The sequence below is a fragment of the Teleopsis dalmanni genome, chromosome X (genome assembly GCF_002237135.1).
Source record: "Teleopsis dalmanni isolate 2A chromosome X, ASM223713v2, whole genome shotgun sequence".
In the NCBI taxonomy this organism is placed as follows: Eukaryota; Metazoa; Arthropoda; class Insecta; order Diptera; family Diopsidae; genus Teleopsis; species Teleopsis dalmanni.
In genome coordinates, this window is record NC_051848.1 from 68,940,775 (window position 1) to 68,956,955 (window position 16,181).

A 16,181-nucleotide genomic window follows, 5' to 3' on the forward strand; every position below is an offset into this window, starting at 1 on the left:
CATACATTCTTTAAAATAATAAACCAATTTTTACCATTTATTTGCACAATTACAATATACTATTGTAGTATATATATATTATTACATTGATAGTTTATAAAAATTTATATTGTCTGTGAATATTCCTTTCTGAAATACATATTAGAATATTTTTTAATGGAAACTTAATGAATATTTTAAAAAATTTCTTTTATTCAAACCATTGTACAACTTTTTATGGAAGCATTAGTTATTAACTCAACATCAGATATTAGTTCTATTTGGACTAAAAATAAAATTACTTTAATATTTTTTATGTTTTAGTATTATTAAATAGTTGGATATTTTTAGTCCACACTAAGAATGACCTATTTCCGATCGCAATTTAATTTAATACATAATAACTATTTAATTATAATTGTGTTTCAACAATAATAAACTTGCACGCCATGTGGGGAAATATGACAAGAATATGCAAAAGTAATAGCACGTATTCTAAGTATAATAAACTATTGCAACAAATGTATTATAAAACATGAAATGGTAATATTAGCAAATAACCGCACTATTATCAACTATAACTAAAAATGGTACACCACTACGTATGAGTTATTTTCTGTAAGACAACTACTCAAAAGAGTTACTCTCTCAGGAACACCAAAGCTTGATCTTCTTTGTAGGTAGCCCGATTTAAATTAATAGTAAATATTGATGAACCATAATTATATTTCTTTAAGAGAATAACTAACACATGTCAATAATATTTAATAATTTATTGTCTCAAAAACATTAGAAACTTTGTTTAGGTATGCAGAAGTATACCCATTTTGTGTTTCTATGTTGGTAGTGTTGCTTCAGTGACACTTGTCTAGTAAAACCGTTATAAAATGCATTATGTATTTAGTTTGAAGTATAACATTTTATAATACGAAACGTCTAACAACCACTACTCTGTGTAAACCTATAAAAATTTGTCCGTAAAGACTTCACCGCCAATTTTATTTGTAAAAAAAAAATAAAAGTTTTCTCTCTCTCTCTCTCTTATCCTTATCTTCCAGTGAAGCATAGGGTCTCTACCATCTTTTTATGTCGTATTCGGTTATTTTATCTATCTAGGAATAGATCGCTAATCTTAGTTCCTCTTCAATTGTTCTACTCCAAGTTTAAAGCGGCGCTCCAGGTCGACGACTGCCTTGAAAATTCCATCTGCGTAAATTGTGGCCTATCCAGCGCCATTTACGTCTTCTTATCTACGTAGTACCAGATGATTGATTTGTAATGGCCCATAGCTTGATGTTTGTGATGCGGTTGGGCCACCACATTTTTAATATTTGTCATAAACATTTGTTCACGAAAATTTGTGTTTTTGTATCAATCTCTCTTGTTCTTTTCCAAGTTATCTATATATTGATATATATACAACCTATATCTATAAAAATATATACAATTTTTGTACGTAACAGCCCAAGTTAAGCACCTTTTAATTTTTTTAAATTAAAAGGGGCGGTGATAACTTTACACACAAAAACTTATTATGAAATTGGTGAAGATTGTTTGCATCGAAGTCTTTTCAATCACGAAGAGTTTTTTTGCATAATGGATATAACAATAAACAATAAAGTCACATTTAGCATCTGATTTAGTGTAAATCCGTAAATAAGTGTAGAATGGCCAACAATAAACATCACTATGTGGTTGGTCTTATAATCTACAGATGTGATAGTATCGTAATTTTTTGAAAATAGCGAAAGTATGACACAAACTAACTAATATCTATTTTAAGATTGCACTAGACCATAGAACCTTAAGATGAGGCTTAGCTCGGCCAACCCATAGTATCTCCTGTAGCACATGTTTACCGACGCTCGAAGAAAAGAGACCAGAGCAACAGTTGTGTCTATATCTAGATTCCTTCAGAATTAGGCTAAAGCTTTGTAGAGCGCCCTTCTCTAACATTCGATAATTTTTGATTTCAGACCTAACATATATGAGTAAATTAGTTTAAATCAGATTTGTCAAGTTAAGTTACGGAGTTAAGTTATATTATTATACCCTAATACTCTTATTTATACTTTAATTACTAATAACTGAAATAGTGGTAGGTAAAACCGATTTTTTAAAAACAAAGATGAAAATAAGTCTTATGAACGTCCTATTAAATGTAAAAAATGATAGAAGAATTATTACGAGAATACTGCAGGGTTTTTTTTGGTTGTTGACAACTGCAACAAAAACTTAAATTTTCTTTTTCGAAGGATTTAAGAGCTTTTATTTTAAGTATAAAGGATTAAAGTGGCAAAAATTTGCAAGATTCTTATAAATTGTTTTTGAAAAATAATTTGTAGGTGAAACCAGCCGACTTTCAATTTGCACAAAAGAAGATTACATTTCAAACTTAAGGTAATTATTAAGTTTTAATCTAAGTCATAATGAAGTTATTATTTATAACAAATGGACACTGTTTCTTTGGGTCTGCATGTATTTGATTTCCAAATGAGCATTTGGATTAAGGATTGGTTAATTTCAATGATTCTTCTTGACTTTATATACAAAAACGAAATCCTTTCAATTTGTAGAGACAGTACTATATAATTTGAAGAGTACATATGTGGAAAGCTGTTCAAATTACATACCCTATTTATTTAAAATTATAGTTAAGAATTCTCTTTTATTATCAACTCTTCTATTAAATATTAATATGTAAATATTTCAATGAAATTTAAGCTAAATGTAATCAAAGAAATATATATTTATTAGGAACGTTAGTTAAAGGGTCCTTCATTATTTCAGTAAGTATAATTTCTTAGAATATTAAAGTTTTCTCCTTGAATCATAAAATTTAAAGTATCTTTTGACTATTTCTGTAAGCAAAGAGGGCATTTGTCGTTTATGAATAAGTAATGTTTTAGTTGTACCATTTCTTGACTAATCTAGAAAAGAATCGAATACGCAAGGAATAAATAAAAATATTTATTAAGTTATTAAGTTATTAAGTATTATCATTTTTAATATGAAAAAAGAAATATTACAATTTTTAATCCAATCGAATCTCAAACATATTGATGGGTTACTATTCGACATTTTCTTACTCTTCCTTTACTTGCTGTCATTGACGTCAAACCTTTAATTTTTTTTATAAAGAAAGTTAATAATTTTGTAAGCATTAAGAAAATTATTATTTGAAAGTTTTCTATTCATGCTGTCATCTGAGTTTCTCGAAGTTTTTTAACGCGTATTCATTAATTTCAGCTCATGGAGAACTTTCTCGCAGATGGTGCAGTCTACAATTCTGTAAATATTCAATTAATGAATGTTTTTGTTGCTTCACTCTAATGTCTTGGTATCTGCATATTAAAATAAGTTATTTAACCAAGTTAAACGATTAGGTACATTCATGTGAATAACGTAGAATGTTACGGTTTATAAGGTTCTATAAATTTAAAGACAAAAAAATATACTCTCGATAACTTTTCTGAAGTTTTGAAAATTATTAATTATGTTATTCTGATCCCTTTTGGGCATACAAACCATCCATGAGTATAAAACAATTTTTATATTTAATATTTTTATTCAAATTTTATTTATTTTAAGTTGTACTCATATAAGTATATTCTCTGTAAAAAGTATTCAAAACTTTTGATTTGATAAATATCCTCGTAAAGTATATCGCCGCAATTTTTGTTCAGTAAATTTTATTATATATATTGTATTATTGGTGCCACATGGAACTCGATACATACGAAAAAGAATTAACAACTGGAGCTCCAGCGAATTGTCTCCAAAGACCAAGACTAATGTATATAATGCATGTGTCAAATCAATGCTGCTGTATAGCTCTGAAACATGGCTGGAGAGCACTGAAACTAGCCACAAGCTGCAGTCTTTTACTAATAGATATCTGTGAAATATATTAATATATTAAGAATTTGGTGGCCACGTGTGGTGGACAATGAAACGCTGCTGCAACTCACAAACCAAGAAAACATCAACGTGCAAATAAAACGGCGAAAATACAACTGGCGCTGTCACACATTAAGAAAACTCTGCGAAGAGGTCTGTCATGCTGCCCTACAATGGAACCCGCAATTCAATCAAAGACCCGACAGGACACGAACTACTTGGAGAAAAACCATCCGGCATGAAACGAACATATCATTTAATGAATTAAGATATTTAGCATTAAACAGAAATACCTGGCAATTTTATGTAAATAGTCTATGTTTCTGATATGGGACTGAATACTGGTTTTTAACTTTTAAGTGCTTGGAAATGACTTATAATATATATAATATATATGTTGTGTATGACATATATAATGATATAGATATAACATATATAATAATATCTTAATGACATACAATGATATCTATATGGCATGTATAAGGATATACATAGTATTTATAATGATATATATATGACATATGTTATTTATATACGACATAAATCGCTGTCGTATGCAAACTTCTATCTGTTCTGGAAGCTGAAATGTCGATTTTGAAAAAGGAGTTTCCAGTTGAATGCGGTCATAAAAAATAATTCGCTAAAGTAAGATATATATGATAGTTTAAGCCAATCCCTAGCTCTTGTACAGAATTCGATAGACCAACTTTAAGGGTTACAAAATAAATATTGATTAATTAAAAATTTTCTTGTATTTCATTAAATAATTATGCGTAGGTACTTTTAACACGAGGAGAGAACGACCACGCAGACTGTGAAAAAATGAAATAATATATAACTCAGTTATATTTTCACAGAATATACACATAAGCAATCTAAATGTCCATAGATTATATTATCGCCATTTAATGTTCAAATTAGGGAATAATTAAGTTGATTAAAGGGTAAAAATGTCTGATTAATATATTTATGATATTATTTAAAAAAATAAATTCTAAATGACTGCTAAGAAAATTTCTTACTCTTTCTGATAGCAATGAAGCGTAATTAAAATCCTTAATTGCTTAATTTTTCTTTAAGATAGGTAGTTGTTTATTTTGTTCAATATCTCATTAATTTTCAGGATTTAAAAACCCTTTTGTGATTAAAATATTTAAAATTTAAGTTTATTAATATAAAGAAACTCTCGAATTTAAGTAATATCTACAAATTCGTTCTTTTAATAAACTTTATTCCGAAACGGTTAACAATTAATGATTCCCAAGGTATTAATGGAATTGTCTCATGCTACTTGTCCATTCCTCTTGATAATATTAATTTAATCTTTCACTTCTATTATAATTAAATTTGATTAAAATAGTATTAAGTTGGTGTTCTATACAACGGAAATGGCTGCTAAAAAAATTTGATCAATATTTAACATAATATAATAAGAGTAATTAAAGTTTAAAATGACTTTTTTATTTGAATTTTAATTTGTTTTGAGTTTTTTTTTTAATAAATTAATTTTTTTATATTTAGTAGTTTAATATTTAATTCAATATGACATATGAGACGCCTTATGAATTAGTTTCAACAATTTATATTAATATGAACAAAAAGTATTCGGCGATGTAAAATATTCCGAAATCCATAGTATAAAACGAAGAGATATGCTCTCTGCTTAATGTTGTATATTTGAAATACATAATTAATTATGTATTTCAAATTTCCCATAAAAATATGGGATTACTTATGTCGTAAACAGATGGACAAACTTTAGTGTTATCTTGAAAAGCATATATTGTGATATTAACAAATTTTACACTAATCTATGCAATAGAATTAAGAACTAGCATTTAGATAGTTATAAACTTTAAACTTAAATCTAACATAAATGAGTCAGTGATGTTTTAAGTATGTTAGGGAATGTCTACGGGATGTAAGAAAAGACTAGCTTCCTTAACCTTAAGAGCCTGGTTATAAATTACCACTTAAAAAACTTGCATGAAGTTAATTTATTAAGGACCTGAAAAAAAGATATTAGTGCATACCATTCTAAGCAAGTAGGGAAACAAGATCTAATGTAAATCTGGGGATTCAGTACAGCGTGTATATATTATTTAAGTAAATTTAGGGCTTACGTCTTGTCATGGATCTTTGAGACCAGACAATTACAATTAATAGCAAAAACTTTAAAGAAAGGAATCAAGGAATATATACTACGTTCAATTTAAAAATATTAAAAGAATTGTAATAGTTCATGGAGTTTAAGCTTTCATTAAAAGAATTAAGGTGTTGCTATTTTAGAAACACTTTTATAAAAAAAAAAATACATTACTAATAGTTTTAATAAAATAAATGCAATGTAGTGTATGTTCACATATAATATATCCTATTTTCTTATAGTGCTGAAGCTGATTTATAACCTTTTATAAATAAGTTTATTATATTTATAAATTTATTTCGCAATTTCGCAATATTTATTTATTTTAATTTTTTAAATTCTTAAAACAATTTTAATAATTAAAAAAGTTTTGTTTCAATTTTAAATTATTTTAATCGAAAGTCTTTTTATTTTTTGTGTATATAAATTGTAAGCACTAATTCTTGGCAAGCAGGCTAAGCTCCAGATACATGTTTCTTATTTAATTATATTAACTCTCTAGTATATAGAAAAACATTCTGATCTTATTATTTTATATATATAAAACCATATTCCTATATATTTCAAATACGAATTCTGCAACCAAGTCTTAGAAATGAGTTTTATAAGATAACTTCAACAAAGTATTACAATGTTAAATAAACATTCAGAGAATCTATTACGTTTATAGAGTGGTACGAATTATTTAATTATTTATTTACAAAATTCTTGAAGATTTTTTTATTTCACAATATTTAACTTTATTCACTAATTTCCTTCTTAATATAAAATATATTAATTTCTTCTTATAAACAATATTAATATATTAAACAAATATATTTATATGTATTTAATAATATTATTATTACATATAAAAATAATATTATTATATTTAATAATAACATTTTTATATTTAATAATAATATATTTAATTTAATAATAATATTATTATATATAATAATAATATTAAATATTAATCAAACTAATTATTATTAGATATTAAATAAAACAAAAACGATGGTTTAGTGTTAAAACAACAAAATATATTTAAATAAAATGGACATCCTTTTGTTTTACAAACAATACCATAAAGTGCTATTGCGGATTAACTACTGAGACAAAGAGAAGGAGTATCTCTAGCGGAAAAACAAATACTTAACTCATTTTCAAGTTCCCCTAAGGGTTTTCAAAATCATTTTTTTGATTAATACAACAAAATGAAAGCTAACAACGCCGTCTGAAACATTCCACGGCGCAATAGAGATACGGGCAATAGAGATACAACTAGAATCGGAGTGATAATACTCAAAACGTGTCAATAATATTAAAGACAAAACAAGATTGTTCAAAATGTAATTCTGCCAGATCACGAAACACTTTGTTAGAGAGCCTCACGGTCGACTAGTAAATTTTCTCGTGCAATTAAAAAGAAAGCAGCTCAGAGTGCTGATTAGATTTATCAGAAACAACGTCAGGGTTCTAACATATTAAATAAGCTCGAGATTGTGAACAACACATAGCATTTTGTCTGTTTTCTCTGAGATTATTAAGTTGTGATATTGTAAGTATAAATGATATTTCCTGATTAAAAAAATCGAATTAGACTGGCTTTAACATATTTAAGATATTAAAAGTTTTCTTTTGAGATTGGGCACTGATTGCGTACTACCAATTGCTGTCCTTCTTTCCTAGCGAAACATGAGGTATTGATTATAAGATATCAATAATTAATTTGTTTTAAGCAGGGTTTCGAACCCAAATCGAACCGAAAACAACCAATATTTTTGCATATTTTTGCACCAGAACCGAACCAATCTATTTCTTTTCAACCGGAACGGAAAAAATTCCGATTTGAAGCCATGGTTTTAAGTATTCTTTGTTCAGAAACTAGTTTAGCTTTTATTCGAAAAATTAAGAGTTTTTTATTTAGTTAGGTTCGGTTAATAGCTCAAAAGATCTGCTATAATGAAAGTGTTATTTGCTCTGTTGAGAGACAGTGTTTTATAACTTTGAATTTAATTCGAAACTAACCCATTTTTAGAATAATTGTAATATAAAATTTACAATTTTAATATATAATTGTAATATAAAATCACATTTTATAGTAAACCATATAACATATCTTCAATTTATATTGTTGTGTGGTATTTTTAGATGCCATGAAGCGAAAGTACCTAAGCGAAAGTACCTAAGCGAAAGTAACTTAAATATTTCTATATATATGATTTCACATTATAAATAACTACTGACAGTTTTATTAATGGTGTTGCAATTACATATATACCGATACGAAGGAATTGATGTTTCTGTAACTAAAATGATTATGTTTGATATTGTAAATATTAATAAGAATTTAGGTCACATGGTTCATATATAGATAATATATAGTTACTATTGATAATAAACAAAAAATGAAATAGAATAAGTCGAAGAATGTATTTCTAAGTAAAAAAATATCCGTGCAAATATATTTCAGAATCATGGGAATATATACGAATATATACGACATACAATATATTAATTACGATTAATTATATAATGTTACTAGTGATTATGAGTAAAAGAATATAATAAATGAAATATAAAAAGTCGAAGAATGTGTTTGTAAGTAAGAAAATGTCCATGGAAATATATATTAGAATCATGGGAGTACGATATACGTTATATTAACTACAATATATTTTAAAAAGATATGTGCGGAGATTATATACAAATAGGTAAATTAGTGTAAGATAACTCGTGAGTAAAAAAAGTACTAAGGTTACTTACCACAATACGCCTGACACGTGTCATTCTGCGGTAAGCCGCCACCGCTACGATTAAAACTGTGAATTTGTCGTTTATATTCCTGGTAGCGTTTGCAGGCAAAGGGCTTACCAGCAATTACGTTAGCATATATTGCACTCCGGAAACGGAAATACGCGCTATATGCGCTCTAATTAACGCGACACTGTAAATTAGACAAAATCGAGGCAAATTAAACGACTGCAGTACTGTCGGGTATGGAAAATTGGTATGGAAATGCTGACACTTCAGTTTACTTTTAGATTTCAATTTTTCTAGTTACTGTTCACTTAACGAACTTTTCACTTCTAACTTCTGTTTACACGTTTTACACGTTTTACACGGTTTACACGGTTTACACTGTTAACAGTATCTTCGAATTGAAGTGTTTTGTTTATTTATCTTATTTCTTGCGGTAACGGAAACAGCAAGCACTTGCCAAACTAAATACCAAGAATAATGAAAATGAAAATTTAAAAAGAACAAATTTTGTCAACAAACTATTGTGTGAGGAATAGAATTGTAGGTGATTTGTTGTTTTCGGTGCCTATATTTGTGTGTCTGTGTTTACTTTACGAATGTTTAATGCAAAAATGATTATTCCGTTCAGATACAAAACAAGCAGTTTTATGTCGTGGATGTAAATAAAGGCACACAAGCATTTCTGCAGATACTTTAAGGTACAAACACGCGTACACAAGCAGCAACCCAAGGCATAAGCTTTGTTACACGCAGTTAATTAGCACGAAAAATTACATTAAGTGGAAGCGAAATGCTTTTATCTTTCGTCAGCAAATAAAATTAAATAATTTTAAATAATAAAAAAATGAACATTATGACCTCAATATTCGTTTGCGTGAATCTGAACGCGACTACCTAATCAGGAGACATCTCCAAAATGAATAACGTGCGTTAGTACATTTTTCCTGCCTTCGATGGAAAAAAGATTACTTCCGTTCTGCTTCACTGTAGTGTACGTGTGTTTGTGTTATTTCCTTTTTAGCTACTTAATGTGTTGATGTTATGGGAAATTTGACGCCTTCCGCTGATTGCGACTTATATCGACTATAACGCGGCACGTCTCAATTTAAACTGAATTTGCAACGAGACTCGCTGGAGATATGACCTATAGATACGCAATCATATGGTCCGCAAAGAGAATAAGATACTTTAGCAAACATTTTGGTCTGTGCGCATGAACATTTCTCCCGGAAAAAAAACATAGAAACCATTGGAGTTGCCAATGTAAGGATAATTTCAAAATTACTCTTCACAACTTCGTTTTATTAACGACACAATATTTGTATATTTGTATAATAAATAATTAAGAACAAAATTAAAATCAAAACAAACTGCATAGAAATGGAACCCATACTTAATTCACTGAAACGTTCCTAAATATATATCACAAGAAATCATCTCACAGTCAAGTAAACTAAATCTAATTCATCTATTAAAACATACTTTATCAATGCCTTCGAACATTTTTCGTATAATGTTTCATGCCTCGTTTTCACTATGTCATTTTCAATTTCTAATATTGTCAGTATCATGAAAACGGACAGTCATATGATGTCATATTCGCATTGTTCTCATGTAATGAAAACTTATTTGACAAACCAGTCAATTATAATTGTCATTTAAAATGAAATAGTGAAAACAAGACATTACATAAAGCAGCCAATTCTGTCTTTCTAGCTCCATGCCCTACACATGTCAACCAAATCTAATAAGACTACATAAACACCCAATCAAAAAACAAAAAAGGTGTCCCAACCTTTTTTGTAAACGGCACGAAACACTTTCAAGGAATTAATGCTGAAATAGTGCACTCATGTTGTTACATTATTTATTCGCGTTCAGACATTCAGGGGAACAGGTCAACAGCTGTAACTACTGGAATATCCGAAAACAAGTAAAAGTGTGTAGTGTAAATAAAGTATTATAAAGAAAAACCAAAGTGGTGACCCCGACGTGATTAGTTATTTACAGAAATATTGAACTATTAAAAAGTCGACTACTCTTCATCTAAAAAAGTTCTATTTAGAACTGTATTAAAAATATTACGAGTTCCTGCAGAGAGCCGTAACCACAATATGTCTTCACCACCAGACATCGAATTTACAGCAAAAAGAATAGCCAAAATGTATTAACGGAATCATATCTGATTCGACAACTAGAATTTTACTGTTTTAAAGTATCTCTTAAATGCAGTTAAAAAGTAAATAACAGACCAAATCATAACAACATTTTTTTTGTTGTTGTAAGCTTCTTGAGCACTATTAAGAATAGACGATGTTTTAGATCAAATATAATGTTTATAAAACTGAACTTTAACATAACTTTTGTCGTCTCTATCTGTTGAAATATATTTCGTGAAAAATATAGTAAAAACTACTTTTGGAAAAATAAACAAACATAGACAAATTTTTATTATACCAATTTCCCCTATATAGAGTGTTGTACGTAAGAGAAGGGTAGATTGACAAAATCATGTTTCAGACGTTAACGACAGCGTTCAGCACAAAGTTGAATTCTCTGTTTGTGGGGCCTTATGTATCACACTATCTAATGCACTTTATTTACAGTCAATTAATATCATTAATAAACACATGGCAGCATCATCTGCTATTAGACTTAAAGCCACCACACAATGGCGGACCTCTCTCCTTTTCTTTCAATCCTACTCCTAACAAAATTGACTACATTCCTTCCATTCTTAATTTCGACAGAAAATTTAATGACGCTTTTCGATTTAGAGAAATATAGCTATCAGAAGGTCCCTCTTTAGGGAGAATTTTAACGATTTTTACTGACGGATCCAAAACAATTAGTGATGTAAGCAGTGGAGTTTTCCCAGAGTAACTAAACAAATCTTACACTTACAGGCTTCCGGATTATCGTGATGTTTATCAGACGAAAGTGATTACCATAGGGGATGCTATAGCTTACAACTGAACCTTGAGTTTAGTTAAATTTACATCTGGGACGATTTTTGACTGCTACGCATCTCTAAACGATATAAAAACGCAGTTCAACATTTCTCTTAACTGGATTCCCAGTCATTTTATAGCAAGTAAGCTAGTCAAAAAGGGTGCTTCATGACTTCACTCGGAGCACATAAATAATCTGCGCATATCGTTAACATTATGCAAACTGTTACTGATTTCTTCCTATGCTAAACTTTTAAGTAAAAGATGAGAAAAATCAACTATATGCAGCCATCTGTATGCAATTTGGTCACGTTCCACTAAAAGAAAATCCAATACTCTTATTGAGATGCCCGATGAAATTATTAGTCTTGTAACCTACTAGATAAGATTGAATTTTCTCTTCAATTATACCTAGTAGCTTTCATCTGCTTTATCATTGCCTAGCTTATGCACGGTGGCGACTCAATACTTTAGGGAGCAAATTGTTTGGGGATCTTGATCAACTTGAAGATCTCCCAGTAAACAGCATTTTAGCCTTGCCAAAGATTTCAGGTCGTTTTAAGCTCTGAGTTTTTCCAATATATGCTAACACGATGGACTTATAGACCTAAGTGGATTCTCTTGGGATCGTTGGTATAACCTAACCTGCTCTACACCCAAACATGACAACATTTCATTATGCATACCCCATTGCACTGTTACTTGAATACCGAGCTTGCATTACTTGAATACCGAGCTTTTTACTCGAAAGAGTAAATACACTTAATACGGCGTACTTAATATGAAGTAAATCATTGTATCGTTATGGTTAATAGAGGCACTCCAATTTATCACATTTTCTTCTATCGTAGCTTACCTTACCCAGATCTTCTTAGATATGATTAATACAAAGCAACAAGTTTATCAACTCTTTGGAAGGTCCTTAAATCATATTTTGAATCAATTCACTTTGACATTACTGGGATTTATACAATTTTAGATAATAATCTTAGCTTTGTAATGAACCTCACAGTCTCCACGAGTGTCCTTCATAATTAACCCCTTACGTTATTTTTAAAACTAAATAGAAATAAGAAAGCCAACAATATTAAGGAGTTACTATTTTCGTGCCTTGTAAACCCTAAACAGGCATTCCTTCTTTCACTAAAATTGTCAACATTTCCGATTGAATAATGCACTAAGTTGCAGTTCCGTTATTCTTTATGTAGTGGTTTTTGTTTTAAAGTATCATCATTTCTAAAAATAACAGTAAATTATCTTTTTAAGAAATGAAAGAATATTATGAGTCCTCATTTCTAAAACTATTCAAGATTAGGGATATTAAGCGGTAGTCTATCCAAAAACAATTATGGGATCTTAAAACTTTAAAAAGAGTTCATTCAAATAGTTTGATATCTCATTCTTATAAAAAATTTGTATTTGTTCTTTATATAAACATATATGTAATTGAAAACTTAACGGAACGCTTTCATTGTATGCCGATTGTAGCGTGTAAAGGCAACAATTTTCGATGTTTTTCACTGTCGACATGTTTTCTCTTGCTGGTGGCTTCACAGCTCAGGACTTCAAAGTGAAATTTTAATAGAATGTTGGAGCTTTAAAAGTTTCAATTTCTTCCGTTTCCTTGCATCTTCTTATTCAACATCATGATTTAGAATAAGTTTTTCTGTTGCATTTGATATGATAGAAAACAGTCCTTTGTTATATACCCATAGTATGTGAACATTTCAAATAAAAAATATAATAAATTTTATTTTTTCTTTTCCGTTTATTGAGTCACATCTTCAAGCGTTAACAGGTCCAAAATGTTATCATTAAAATATAATATATAAAAATATTAGGCGAATGTACACGTTTTCTCGACTACGCTTCTGTAGCAAAAACAAAAAAAAATAAGATAGGCAAATGTTCATATTGGCAGGAGCTTTCGTAATCCAAGGAATTAATTCACTTCAGTCAGTGTTCAGACGACATGTTGATATATCAAAGGATAACATATTAAAGTATTTCTCAACTCATTGTGATTAATTTTAATTGTGAATTGCTCTTCTGATGATCACACGATAATATCTAGTAATAATAACTGAAATAGTAATGTATTTTACTTATATATCAGGAAATATTGTATTTAAGTGCAGAAATCTCTTTATAAATTAGACAAGATACAGACCAAATCATTGATGACTGCGACTCTCATCATCGATGATCAGTGCTGTGTTAACTAAGTTCCTGGTAACTAGTGAAAATAGTAGCATATCATCCTTGTGTTAAACTTTGATGATATTTTATTTACTTATTTTATTTATTTCATTAATTTTGTTTACCTTTATTTAATTTATTTTAGCTCTTAATTTGTTTTATTAATTTTATATAAATAAAATTTATTTAATTTGTATCATTTATTTGTTTCATTTTATTTGTCTAAGTTCTTTAATTTATTTTTAATTTTTTTATTTTCATAAGATATAATTAAATAAAAAATAATTAAAAAATTAAATATGATTTTAAAATTTTAATGTAATAAAATAAAATAAAATAAAATAAAGTAAATAATAATTAGTAATAAAATAATAAAATAAATAATAAAAGTATAAATAAATAGATGTGTTAAATTAATGTGTTATTTATATAATGTATAATGCGATCATTTAAATATTCAAAATATCTGACCATCTACTGCGCAGAAAAAATTTTTTTCTTTCTTTTTTGCTGTAGATTAAAAGTATTAAAAGCAGGGTTCAGAAAAACACTGTGCTGTGCACAAAAATGCAAAACACCACGCACAAATGTTGTGCGATTCTAAATAAAATTTCACACCACAAATGTGGTGTGCGAAAATTTTTGTGCACATCTTAAGTGCCACATCTTGTGTGCACAAACGAAACGCACATTTCACACGAGTGTGGTGGAGTGAAATAAAACTCGCACACGCATTCGGTGTTTGTGCCGAAGTTATTTCGCACAGCACATTGTGTGTGCGGCAGCCAACTTGCCCTCGCACACAACGTGTGCAGAAAAGAATACGAGGAGCACATTTTGTGTGCAGACTCGAAAATAAAAATGCACCCAAATGTGCGGAGACGAAATGTCTACTGCACATTTGTGTGAAATGATGATTTAAAAGCGCACAATATTATGACAATTATCGCAGCAAAATAGTACGGAAAACTGATTTGTATTAATTCTGGTCTTAATGCGAAAAATTTTATTGAAGAAATGATTTTGTATTTATATTTTAATTTTGAATTTATTATTAGATTTACATTTATTGCTTATATTACTTATTATTTTAAGGTTTATTAATTTAAAACATGGGAATAAAGTTAATTTCACAATGTACTTGAAAACTTTGTTATAATATAAAATATAAATAGTTTATGATATATGAGTTAAATAGGTACATGAATTTAATAGAGAAAGAGTATTTCTTTCGAAATGTTATGAGTAAAGAGGATCGGTTCTACGGATCGTACTTTGAAAAAATTAAATATATCAATTTTGGACTACTTCATAAAATTTTATTTAATAGTAAGTTGTACACTAAGATTCGTTAGTAAGGTTATAAAAAGCAAATTAAATATTTTTTACAACAACATAAATTAATTTTGTTATTAGATTTCAATTAATTTTTATCTTTAATTACAGCTTAAATTTAACAAAGTTATTGAAATAATTTTATAATTTAATATCTTAATTTCTTATTATAAAATATATAATTTTTATTACATATTTTTTGAAATAAATTTTCATTTAATCTTATTAATAACATTGCTGAAATATTTTTTTCACTTAAATTATATCTCTGCTTACTTAGCACAGTAGAAAGGGCGCTAAAATCCTGCTACCTGTTCAAGAAAATATTTTCCTAATCTTTCGCGTTTTTTAATGAATGTTAGATACTCTACCTAAGTGAATACATATTTCTGGAGAAGAAAAATATCTATTTGTGGCCCTCCCGTATTATCTTTTTTAAACTGTTGCAAAATTTATTAAACAAATACACCAATACCAATACCTGCTACCTGTTCAAAAAAAATATTTTCCTAATCTTTCATATTTTTTGGGCATAAAAAAATCTTCCTAAAATATGTTTTTATTTTTTTTAAACTGGTGCAAAACTTTCCAAACAAATACTTTAAGTTCACTTACTATATTTGCATTTAAAAATGCACAAAGTAATATTCAAAAAACTAATATTTTAAGTTAAAATACAAATAAGGTTAAGACAGTTATAATTTTTAGTTTACATTAATTAACAAAAATAATTATTTTAAATATTTGTTAATTTATGCAATTTTTAACATAAATTACGATCCCAACGAACGCAAATATCAATTTTTTCAAAATTTGCAACAAAATAATATTTTCTATTTCAAACAAAATTGTGAAGTTCCTGTAATTTTTTCCACCCTTGGGTGCAAGCGCAAAATCGCACATTTGTGCACGTTTGTGCATCGCAC